Raw genomic sequence first — 13,319 nt, 5'->3', positions numbered from 1 at the left:
CAGGTGGTATGTTTAGCATGTTTCTGCATTTATATTTCTTGACCTGTTGGCCTAAGCCTCACATAAGCTATTCTTGCCTATGGCAAAAGAAATTTTTCCCGGGGATTCTATCTGTAGCCACATGCCAGATGTCACATGGGCTCTTACAGAGCAATTGTGCATCAGTTTTCAAGGAAGTAGTACTGGAACCCAGTTTTGTCTATAGAAACAGCAAAGAAATGAAATTTTAGCAATTTCGGGAAAATAAAATAAAATGTGAAACCTAATTTGAGAGGAGGAATAAAAAGAGTTACTTACAATGCACTTTTCAATCAAAGGAATGTAATTTTGCTGCCATCTGTAAGAGCAAAAAAAAAAAAAAAAAAAAAACAACAAAGAAATATGATTTCACAAAGCTCACAGAAATAAGGAAATTTTACATACAACTCTACAGAGTATAATTAGATGTTACATTACTATTAGGCTAATAAAATATTGGCATATTTTTTCTTCCACTACTCTGATGCATGGGTAATGTCATCAACTGGATACATTCCTTTGCATTCTGTTATCTTACATGGCATAAACTGAAAAAATCATTCATTACTTTGTCAATGGAAGAGCAAATGGTGGATTAGTAGGGCAAATGAGGACTGAAAAAGCTGCCAAACACTTAACAAACCATCAAAAATAGCTTGAGTCTTTGTTCACTTAACAGAAGATACGAAGAAAAATCCTATCACCCTTTAACTTTTCTTGTACTTTTTTGCATTGTATTTCAGAGGAAGATGAACTGTAGCCTTCCGGCAATCACTAATGCGGTGTTTTTATTCCGTGTTGACATTATCCACTTGGGTGCTGCACTGAGGCTGCATGGGCTATTTTGACACTGCATCCAGATGCTCCAATTTTGCTTCAGTGACTCAGAGCACAGCCAAAATGCCTTAAAGCAATGTTCAAAGGGTTAGGTCTTGATGAACCATTAAAGTACTCAGAAGTGTTTCTAAACATCTCTGGAGCTGAAGTGACTTAAGTGGCCTTGGTGTGACACCCAGGCAGGGAATAATTAATAGAAAGATTAAGTCCTGCTATAGGTAGCTGTGCTTCAGGTGATTGTTGATTTTACCTTTTTTTTTTTTTTTTGTGAAAAAATAAAGAATAAAGTGAAAGTACAAAAGAGAAAACACCTTGATTTTACTGGCAGCATATCAGTTCTACAAAGAACAAATCTTTTGTCTGCTTTGCATAAGCCAAATGGAAAGATCTAGTGAGAAATATTTGATTAAAAGTTGCACTTGTCATATTTACTGCATTGAGACCTAATCAATTTTCTGTTTCAGCAGGAATACAAAACCAGACTTTTATTTTTCTTTTTTCTCTGAATGAAGGGACCTCCTGTACAATCTAAGTATAGTTTGATCCAAAATATGTATTGACATAGTTGAGTGGTACATATCTGAAAACTAAAAAGTCAATCACTGAGGTTTACTATTCCAATTAGTAAATATTTAGAGGATTGGAGAACAATTTTGCACAGCATCATTCATTTAATTAGAGATTAATTATATCTACTAAATAACAGAAAGGAAATCAGAAAAATACATAAAGTTTCAGCACAAGCTTGAAGCTAGAAGCACCTATCTAATGTTAACTAAGCCAAACTACACATTTTCTAAAACTTTCTTACCAATGGACATAGAGGATTACAATTTAATATATGCTCAATGTGGGTTAATATAGGCTCAATGTGAAAAAGCATGCTTTATATATATATAATATTTCACAGTTTTATATCTTATTTTTTCTTGGTTTTGGAGTTTCCTGAGTATCAGTTTTGGTCTAGTCTGACAGTAGGTGAAATAAGAAAGCAGTTTCAAATGGCAAGTGTGAGTGAAGAAGATTCTTAACCAAGTTACAATAGCTCAAGCCTGGAGTGTGTCAGAGGAGATGGATTTAGCACAGCATATGTACAGTATGCCAGAAGAGAGTTAACTGTGGAAAATCCTGAAAGAGACATGTTGAGACAACTGAACAACTGAACTGAACAAGGATATCCTGAAAGAAACTTTCTTAAAAAAATCACTGCCAAAATTCACTTTTTGATCCCTCCAGCACCTGTTCTGTTGTATTTCTCTTATCTCTTTGCATCCAGCTGCTGCTACCAGTTAGCTCCCTTACTGGGCTGAACGGGCACTACAAAAACCCAATGATGCCCTACTTGCTTGCCCTGCCGATTTCACAGATGGGTCAGATGCTTCCACAACACTTTCAGTGCAGAAGTTGTCCAGCTGCACTTCATATTGCTTTTGCTTTATGGGAATGGATAATCACTCTAAAGGTTTAGTTTGTAGGTTGTTATATATGCCTTTTTAATTTTGTGAAATACATACTGAGAAGATTCTTAGATAACTACATAAAGAACATGTACGAGAATTGCGATTACTAATTTTATTAACACTGTGCTTAAATGCTCATTAAATCAAAGGGGATAGAGGTGGGAAGAAAGAAATAAAGATTGCTTGCATTTTATAATTGTTTTCACCAGTGCAGTTCAGAAGACATTTTCAGTTTTGAAAATAAAGCATTTGCTGAAATGTACTAATCAGACCAGAAAATAGTTGTAGCTTTATGGAATGAGAAAGTCCAGGATTATAGAGAATGCATTTAGTTAAAAATAGAATTCAGAATGTTTTATGGACAATAGTTTCAATAGGACAGTGACCTATAAAAATCCAACATACTATATATCCTCTGGCAAAAAAGTCAACAAACAACAAATTAATAATTGGCAAATACAACAGACTCCTCCAGCAAGAATGTTGATTTCTTTAGGGTTTCTGGTTATAAGGTCTTTCAGAAAAAAAATTACTGCATTATTTTGGGAGAACTGGAATGCATAAGAGCAACTCATGAGACTAATGGTCCCTGTTATCATTTAATAAAAGAGCATCAGAAATGCAACAGCTCTATTATATATTTCAGGAAAATCTGGTTTACATGTAGGGCATCAGAGATGCCTAAAATACCTACTGTGGCATAACCACCTTCCACAGCAGATCTAGGCTACTAAGTTTCCTTCCCTCATGAAAAGTGTAGTGGATCTTTGTGAGTAAGTATAATCAGAAAAGGAAAGATTTTCTTCATTTTCTGAGGGAAACTTCTTAAAGGGAAAAGAAACACAGTCATGGAGCTTTAGTAGGTTTGGCTTTGTTCTTTGGATTATGTCTTGATCTTTCTTGTTTGCTCTTGAAGACGGAAGTGTCTATGTTCTTGACCATTCATTCACTGCTGTAAAGAAAAAGCTTGGGAAATCAAGAAAAAAGAAAAAAAAAAAAAAAAAAAAAAAAGCCTTCTTTTTAGCAGAGTTAGCTGAAAGTTTCCAAAGATGGCACACTTCACCATTCTTATTCCTTCACCACCCCCCTAAAGGAGGGTAATCATTCACTGAATTAAGCCTCAGAAAGTCTGGGTTTCATAACTGGTACTAGCAGATTTTCCTTGTGACTTTGGACACATTTGCAATATTGAACAACTATTTCTGTAACTGCAGACTGCTCCTGAAAGATTTTCTTGCAAGTGATCAATACATGACCTTTGCCTAAAAGATTTTGCTGGCTCATTTTTCCCCCCCATTAAAAATATAGCTATACTTTTTGGGACTTTCTCTCATATTCTGTAGCAATGTACACTGCAAAGAAAGATGTCTCAGGATTAATAAACAGGCAGCACCTTTTTTTTTTTTCCTTGTTTGTATTGATCTTTGTGTCTGAGCTTAAATTAGCACACTCATGTAGATAGCAGCTTCTACTAAACCCTCTTAATGACAGCATGTTAGTTCAGTACAGGTCCTTGAAGTATGAAATGTTAGGGAATACAGAAGCATATACAGCAGAACTTGGTGTATGATTTTTTTTTTTTTATTTTTTTTTTCAGTTAAATGCTTTAACAAAACAGGTACTGAAAGATAATTTTTTCCCCCCTAAACCATCCCTTTCCAACTTAACTAATATTTTGCCAAATAAAAAACATGCTTAGATTTCATTATGGACTAACTAAGAAATAATCTGGAAATATTTAGGGGAAAAAAATGTGGAGAAGAATTATCACCGTTCTTAAAAACAGTATTTTTGTCCAACAAGCAATACATACACTTGTCAGAGACACAGGGAACTCTGCAGAAGCCATTTAAACACAAAACCAAAGAACTGGAAATGAAAGATTAGGTTTACACACTCTTTGTAAATCATTCATGGAAGTAAAAGGAATCCCCCCTCTCTTCATTTATTCAATAGCTCCGTGGTTAGGGCCTCATCTGATATACAATGTGGGACAATCAGGTTCAAGTCCCTCTTTGTTCGTGTGTTCTTGAACCCACATTTTCACTTTCCCAGAAGAGTTCTTAAACCAGTAAGAAATCTGTAATTGGCTTCTCTTGATCCCCATGGAAAAGCTGTTCTGCATGGATTATTTAAATACTGAGTCAAAGAGCAAGAATGACTCTTTGGTCTGGCAGATAAAGCATTCACTTGGGAGGTACACAGCTAGGTCAAAGTAGCAGTTCAAATAGCTCAGGTGAGAGCATACAAATGCAGAATATCCAGTGCCTGGGTGATTCCCCTAGAAGGTGGGAAATAAGGGTTTAAATCTCAGTCAGGGGAAAGGAGTTGAAACCTAGTCTCCTATATATAGGAGTCACTGCATTAAAAACATACGGTGAGTTCTGCAGCTTTGTGGGGGCAGAGGTGAGTGGGTGGAAAGGGGAAGAAGATGAAAAAGAGAAACAGTTGTTGTCTCCTCCCTGAAGTTTTGTGATTCTATTTCCTTTTCCAAAAAGGAAAATAAAAGTCATTCCAAATTCAATCTACGTTTTGAAAAAATATATATATTTACTTTTTTTTTCCTTTTTTCCTCTTTTATTTATTATTTTTTTTTTTTTAATTTTAGTCATCCCTTTATTCACCAGACATGTATCCAGATATTTGATGTAAAAACATTATCCACCATGCAGGCTCAGATTAGATTAAAGATTTGAATTAAAGATTTTTGCATCATGGATAAATCTCCTTCCCTCCCCACTGGTGTTTTTTTTGTCTTGTTTTGTTTTGTTTGTTTGTTTGTTTTTTGGCTCTTGAGTTGGATATTTCTCTTAATATATGTATGTAATAAACACTAATAACCCACGTGGAGCTAGGACTGACTGCCATTTAAGAACTGTATTACAAATGACATTCTCAGAACTAGCAGAGGGAGAGGATGATACTATACTGGAAAGCATATTAAGTTAAGATTTCCGATAGTGCAGAGTATATTCATCATACTTTTTAGCATATGAGAAAGAAATGGTCATAGTCTTTCTTTTTTGAGATAGCATCTGGACACAGAGAAATCAGTATAGTTCATCTGGCAATACGAGCTTTGAATTTCTATGATATCGTGGTTGTAAGCCTCCTATTTGAATGCAGTATTTTGTATTTAATTTATTATATACTGCCTGAAGCACATATGAGTCTGTTTTATGAGGAAATAAATCACTACATCAAATAACAGAAAAGTATACCTGAATTCCTGACTACTAGCCTTCAGCTCTGACTTGAGAATTCATTTGCTTTCCTGAAGATTAGATACAGATTGTTGTTGTTGTTGTTTAAATTTGAACAAGGCATAATTCACTTATGGTATTTAAATCTTATTTTTCTTTCACTGTCACTATTTCACTCCTAAAACCTTCGTGTTTTTCTGACTTCTGAGCTTCGTGCATTCAGAAGCTCCAGGGATATCAATGACAAGTTAACTGGATGTAAATCTTTCAAACAGAAAGTGGGTTTCAACAGCAAAAGGCTGGTAAAGCTGCAATGTTAAGCTAGAAATATGACATGGCTTTGGTTAAAGGAACATTTTCAGCTTTTTACAATTGCATCAATAACTTAACTTGATGGTTATATAAAAGTTACATATTCAAAAATATTCAGTCTTAGGCCAATATTTTACAATATTAATCCTTGCTTGTGTGCATATGTATATAACACATACAAGTCACTACGTACTCCTGAACAAGAACATTAGAACAGGCTGCTGCATTCACATAGCATTTATTTTTCCTTTTTATTTTTTAATAGCTGTGCATGAAAAAATAACATTTTTTTTTTCCATTTGCCTCTTAGGAACGAGGGAAAATTATTATTTTATTTATTTTTTTCCAGTCTAGCTTTTTTACCAATGAAGATGCCCATTTGGATAAGTTGTGCTTCTTATAGGAATTCATAATTCCTAAGTTTCCAGTGTCCCATTCCTTCCCACCCCATCTGAATACAAAAGAACATTTTTACTTTAGAAAGCTCAAGCACTTTTCAATTAAAACTTCTCAGTCTGAGCAGGAGAGAAGGAAGTTTGTGTGGGTAATTGCTAATTTTTAACTGACTCCAATAAAAATAGTCAGTTAATAAAAAGAGCCAGTTGACTGCCTGCTTAATATAATTCTGCTTTGATGTGACAAATTAAGATCTGAAATGGAAAACGAAGACATTGATAAATGGTGTAAATCAAGTCTCTATTCATAAAATGTATGGTGTTTCTTTCTCAAAGATGTTCATAGGATATTCAATGAAAAAGAATAGGTACTAGGGGAAAGTCCTTCCTCGTGACTAAGAGGTGTAGCAAGTGTCACTATCAAAATCTGTGGAACTTTTTTTTTTTTTTTTTAGGTTTTATTGGTTATTGTAACAGGCAACTGAGTATTGATAGACACACAGTATAAAGCTGCTTTCATATAAACAATAACTTGGCACATTTGTAGAATTTTGCCTTTCAATTATATAACAAATATTTCACAAAAGAAAAATATGGCCAAAGAGCATTTAACTACTTTTTAAGTATGCTATGGATTAAAATGTAGGAAAAAAAATCTTATGGTGTTATTCATAAATACACATAAAATGAAAAGATGCTAATGTTGTCGAGCAAACTTGAAAAAGAATCAGGATTCCCTAACTACTTTTATAAAACAGTTCTATGGCTATGCAGCAGTTACAATTTAAAATGTAAATATATAGATCTTTCAGTTTCAGAATTGTGTTAGTTTAATATACAGATGTAATATCTCCAGAACTGCTGTATGATATTCTTAACCTGCTCAGTTGGTAATTTACCTTAACTCACTTTAATTTCAGCATCACTGGGAAGAAAGCATTAATAGAAAACTCGAGTGCCAATGCAACTTCCAGTATAAAGAAGAAAGGTTACCACTCAATCCTCTATGATCAGGATTGGACACATGAAATAATTGGGAATAAAACTATTTATATAACCACATTTACATGTCTGATGTAGACTATTTCCACTACATAACACAACAAAATGCTATATTGCTTTTGTTGTTTTTTTTTTTTTTTAGCTCTGAAAAAGAAAAGGATAAAGTACAAAATTAAGTGTTGATATTAAGAAGTGCAGCTTTTTTGCAGAAATTGGGTCAGAATTAAGAGAGTGATTCTTAATAACTAAAAAATAATTAGAGAAAAAATAATTAAGTCAAAGCTAATATGATAAGTAGCTTGATGCTATACTACACCCTGTTCTTGTCCAAAATTGTTCACTAATTTACATAAGAACAGAAAAGTAACTAAATTGTTTCTGGGTTATTGGTCTTTTAATCTTGTATATTAATTCAGGTAATGTACCACTACAACTAGTTTCCATTTAATTATTTTTATTTATGTACCATTAAGCTCAATTTTCCTTATTTATTTTGCAGATAGAGAAAAAAAAAAAAAAAAGAGGATGAATCCACTGTATTTGTGTTGTCATCTCATTTCCAGTCCTCATAAGGCCTTTTTTCCATTCTGACGAGAGAAACTTTCACATTCTTTAAACTCAATTTTTATTTCTTTAATTAGGAGCTTCTATAAGGACCTTTTCAGTGAACTCTTCACATTTTCATATACTTCTGCTTCACTACTCTAGCTGATTGTTTTGGAGTTTGAGCAGAACACATGCCTGATCTGCAAGAAAGCCACTTTCAAGGTCTTTCATATTCTGCCATAATCCCCCAGTAATTACAAAGGCTCTCTTTGCAACAATAAGCAAGTCTGAGAGGAGTTCTATGGCTCTGCATCACACATTAAATTGCACTTGGACATTTCAGCTGAATTTTCTTCCCTTGAGCCTGAAACTTGCATATAAAAACTGCAAGATGCCAAAACACAAGAACTGAAAGGTTATGATGATGGTAACTGTGTCTATACAAAGCATTGATTAAATGAAATACAAAATACAGCTTGGATAAAGGCTTTACTTTAGAAGCAGTTAAGTCCTCATTAGAAAAGCAAAGTTGACAGAGCTTAAAAACACTTATTTTATAGCTGATAACCATTAATCATCTTTACTGACTTTTTTTCTCCCCTAGGATTTTAACAGTGCTTTTCATTGCTCCTCAGTAATTACTCATACTTATAAAATTTTTATTTTTAGGGAAAATGGGTCTTTCTATCAAAGAGAAAGATCTTGCTAGATTTGTGACTTATCTGCAGCTATTACTTGAGGTATATGACCCATGAGCTCTCAGAAGTCAGCTTTCCAGTTACTGTGCATACATAGAAGAAAAAAGTATAATACCTATCTTGACAAATAAAAACCTTGTTTGCTCTATTATCTTTTTCTTTCTTGGAGTTTTCTCTGCCTCTTGCATGTTGGTCAAGAATATACTTGTGTTTTCTTTTTGGATTTTCAAAGGGCTACACCAAGTTCCATCTGTAGCTCAAAAGAAAAACAATAAGGGTCCACAGGAAAGTAAACCACTCCCATACCTCTGATCTCACCTTGGCCTAAAGAGCTGTAAAAAAGAAGAAACAGCTTTATGTAGTTTGCCACCAATGTAACTGGCCTGAACTATGTTAAATGATGTGGTGGGATGAGAATACTCTAGTGTGAAAATGGTCTGATAATGACCTCTGCTTTTGGGAGGGAACCCATAATCAATCTTCTTTAACAGGCTGTGACACTGTTTTATGGTGCTGTGTCACTATACAAAACACCTTCTCTTGCCCTGTTACCATAACTTGGCCTGCTTAATACATTATTCTATGTTTCTCACAGTGTAGAGGAATATTCCCTGCAAACAACGCAGGAAGCCAGTATCAACTGGCAGAGGAAACCAGACTATTGAATGGTGCAAAGGAGTTTCCACTAATTTCATCAGTGAACAACTTAAAGAAAATCAAACATATTTTTCCTCATTTTTTTTCACTTAAGTTTTCACTGGAAAACTTAACACAGCTGCCACTCACAGAAACAAGGAGAAAGCTACTGATAAGCCTGAAAATTATTTCACCTCTATCGTCCCCAGAACTCCCCAATCTCTTGGGGAGATTACTGGTAGGTATTTTTCTGTCTCTCTTGATGAAACTTTTTAATACTTTCAATAAATATTCACATACTCAATAAGCCAGAGACAGTAAAAATAATTCTATTCCCTATTTATTGAAGCAATTTACATGGGAAACCAAGTTCTAATTGCTATACCACTGTAATAGTACATACACAATATATTGTATATATATTGAGTACAAAGTGGAGCTATGTCAACAAAGAAGATGTTTGAAAGTGCTATGATTAAGGTACTTGCAGGAAAGGAAAGGAGATGCAGGCTTAAGTGAGCCTTGTCTTCCCCTTTGCCACATGAGCTGATTATTTTAATAGCTTTTGCATTGAATGAAATCAGCCTGATTCACTTCTGTGAATTCACCTCGAAAACTAATTTCAGAGTTAAGTATTTTGTTCTTTTCATCAAAATTTACTGTTTCTAAATTAACTCTAATCGCATATTTATGGTTAGTACCTCCAGCTAGACGCACCTTCCACAAACCGCGAGTGAGTACAGGTCATGCAGTTTGAAAGAGTTTTTTCTCTGTGCTTCTGGAGACAACCATAGGCAACAGGAACTATGAGATGTGCATGTGTTCCTTTGATAACATTTTACCAGCAGCTGCCACCTTTAGAGTCTGTCTCCAGTCACAGTCACTACAAATTTATTTTAAACAAAGAAAGGTCTCAACGACCAAATACTAAATTACTTCATGCTTTGTTGGTCACAAGCAACATCTTATTCTCTAGCACCCAGGAAGTTGGTGCATGCTAATGTACAGATCTACAATGCTCTCTATGAATCACTACTTAATAAATAAAACAAATATCATGGTGGTAATTTATGGCTGTCAGTATGGCCTCTGCAGAATACATTGTGATGCTGTAATAAGAATACAAAATGATCAAGCAGGGATGACAATAATGAGGACTGTATGAGAAGAGGGAAACTACCCCTGCCTCAGAATGCATGAATGGGAAATGATGGGAGTTAGGGAGCACCCCAACTACATAGAAACAATGACTGAATGAGTCTCTCGTGTGAATAATTAAACAATTGCCCATAGGCTGTATTCTTCTAACTGTGAGAGTGCACATATTTGCTTGCTGTAATAAAACACCTACTGGGGGCTTTTTTATTTTATTTTTAGAATTTCCCCAATCCATCTGCTAAAAAAAGTAACATTTAAAGCCTTGAAAAAAATCCTAGTGATGATTGTAAACATATAGTATGCATGTACATTTTATATCCAAATATTATGGTAATATTTTCCTCTGAATTCTGCATCAATATCCTCAAGTCAGAACTTGAAGATACTCGCCACAAGCTTAAAAACCAGATGAACAGCCCAAAATGGAAGATCTAGTTAGGATCAAAATGAAGAAACAGTGTTCAGAGAAGCCTGTCTCAGCACCTACGATTTTTTTTCTCTCACTTGGTAAAGAAAAGAAAATGGAAGACAGCCTCACAAAGCACAATAGAAATGGTAAAACTGAATTAGCGCAGAAAGAAACTACAGAATGAATTTCTGTAACTGGTGAAAAGTGACAACTAAATGTGGAAAATAAACGTTTTGTAATAGAATATTCCAACTTGCTTTATTACAGTGTTACCCTGTGTTGGCTTGTATTCAGTAAAGGCAAGGGACCAACAGTCCCTACAAGGAAATAGCTCACTGAGAAAAGAAATGTGTTGAAACCAAAGGCTACAATTTGTGTCCTAGTTCTCACACACAAAATTGTGCCTGTTTGCTACACATAGGTTGCCTAGCTGACAGAAGTTGGTACCATACCCACTGCTGAAATTACTATAGCAAAGATTAGCTTGTTAAATTCATGCTTCCCCCCCCCCTTTTTTTAATCAAATTTCTGTGGTAGGCTACCTGTAACAGTTTCACATTAGTTTGCAGCTGGGTCTTTGGCAGTAGCAATAACCACTAGCAACAGGAATAGCCTGCAGTAGGAAAAGTTGTAATTCTAGATAGCTGATCCTACTCGTGAAGATTTAATCAATTGTATTCTTTACGGAAAAATACATTGTATTAGGATTTTATGTATTGTTTATTTGTAAATGAGTCTTAATGTACAGAAATCTTAGAGTACAATTTAGGGAACATTTTTCTTCACATGGATTTTATTTGTATGATTTGATAGTAGAGGTTAGGTAATACTTCATATTATGTATTTTTTTTTTTAAGATTAGTTATCTTCATTGTTATGCACATTTTTGAAGCGTGGCATTCTGTGAGAGATTAAAAAAGGAGAAGCCCAAAGAGAGACTGTCCATGGGTACAAACTTCCCTTTTTAGCAATGGAGATGACTTTTTTAAAGTACAGGTGCCTGGAAATCACATTATCAGTACAGAGACAATACCAAATACTTCCTTAAATGGCTCATCTTGTACCTCAGCAGCATATCCTGACTAAAATAAATTGCATGAGGGAATTAATACGGGGACATTGTGTGTAGTTTAAAAGCTAGTTCTGCTTCAAACAATATGCATATTTATCATAAATAATTAATTACTGCAGCTAATCTTTCAGCTTAACATTTATTCAGTATAGGAAAAGTACCTGGCAGAATTCCTTGCGATGGCATTTTGTGCACATACTTCAAATTTTCTGTAGTTTTAAACAGATGTCATTTTCAAAGAATGTATTTATTAGACCAAAAAAAATGAAGTTGGAAATTATGGGACAAAAATGCACGAAAAGCACTGTAACTCCAGTTTTATCAGTATTCCAGACATATTTTATTAATAATAAGAAAAAATAATAATTATATTGAAAATAATCGATTAATGATTAAGATATTTCTTTCTGGTGCTTAAAATCATCTTTGTACCCCAGTGAAAAGTCAGAACTAATGCTACGTAGGATGGGAGAACCTTACACACGGTTGCAGTAGTTTAATTTGTATTGATACTAGAATATGTTTTGGTGTGTGTTTTATTTCAAGTAATATTTCCTTTCCCTTCCCATCTTTTATCACTTTTATTTCCCTGTAAATTTCTGTTCTTCTAAAGAGATTAAATGGTTGTATGTTTGCTGTGTTTATTTTCTGCATATTCACACATCCCAGAAAACTGTATTATCTGTCCACCAAACTAAAAAAGTAAAATCAATGACAGCCTGGTAATTTTTACTCCTTATTATCCTATCAAAATGCAGCAGATGATTTTTCACAAAATAATCAATGACTTTAGTCTTTCAACTCAAACTTACTTAAAAAACAAACAAACAAAAAATCTACAATTTAAGGAGATTTATCTTCAAGTATTGTACTAAGTGGTGTCTCTTGTGGTCTAGTTATTGGTAAGAGAAAAAGAGTTCAGGTTCTTACAATTTAAACAGTTATATGTAAAATGAAATAACTGTCTTTATACGCACAACATATAAATATTATCCCCACTTACGTTACATTCAGATTATACATATAAATAGAGACTCCTGCATTCACGTGTAAAGATCTGTCTAGAAGAATTTACAAATTGCTACTTTATTTATTTCTATTACACTGGCTGTGATGTTATTTCTAATTTTCTTTGCTTCTGTGAAGCAGCATAGTGAAATCTTGAGGGAAAAGAAAACATACAAATGCTATTACAGTACGCATTTCTAAGCAGCAGGAAGCCTGTAGTAAGTGTCAGAGATTGATCAGGATTTTATTCCATATATAAACAGCCACTATCAGATGTAGTGTGCCAAAAGGTCACGCATGCATCACCCATGATGTATGTTTGACCACCTCAGACTTTCAGTAAGGTAGCAGTGAGCTTAAATTACTCAAAACAAACTGAAATTATTGAATTTTTTTCAATGCCAGTTGATGTCTATAAACACAATGCCAATAGAATTTGTATATGTTTCCAATGGGAATGGAATGGTGAGCTGAATAAATTAAAATGCACGTGAACTGCTGAAACTAAGCGCATTTACAAAAACCATTACGATACGCATGCATGTATCCCCAGCTTAATGCGCAG

At 34.3% G+C, this 13,319-nt stretch overlaps 1 protein-coding gene across 12 annotated transcripts in view; it reads right to left on the bottom strand.

Annotated features, from left to right (window-relative positions):
• TENM3 (teneurin transmembrane protein 3) overlaps positions 1-13,319 on the bottom strand; it is a 1,337,386-nt gene that overhangs the window by 871,447 nt on the left and 452,620 nt on the right. For all 12 annotated transcript variants that reach the window (XM_084518183.1, XM_084518194.1, XM_084518190.1 and 9 more), the window contains exon 5: positions 298-337. The gene's annotated coding sequence lies outside the window, so the exon portion shown is untranslated. The remainder of the gene's footprint in view (positions 1-297; positions 338-13,319) is intronic.

Source organism: Aythya ferina (assembly GCF_964211825.1).
Source record: "Aythya ferina genome assembly, chromosome: 4".
NCBI classification, from domain to species: domain Eukaryota; kingdom Metazoa; phylum Chordata; class Aves; order Anseriformes; family Anatidae; genus Aythya; species Aythya ferina.
The sequence above is the reverse complement of the archived record's forward strand: the minus strand, read 5'-3'. Positions and strand labels throughout refer to the sequence as shown.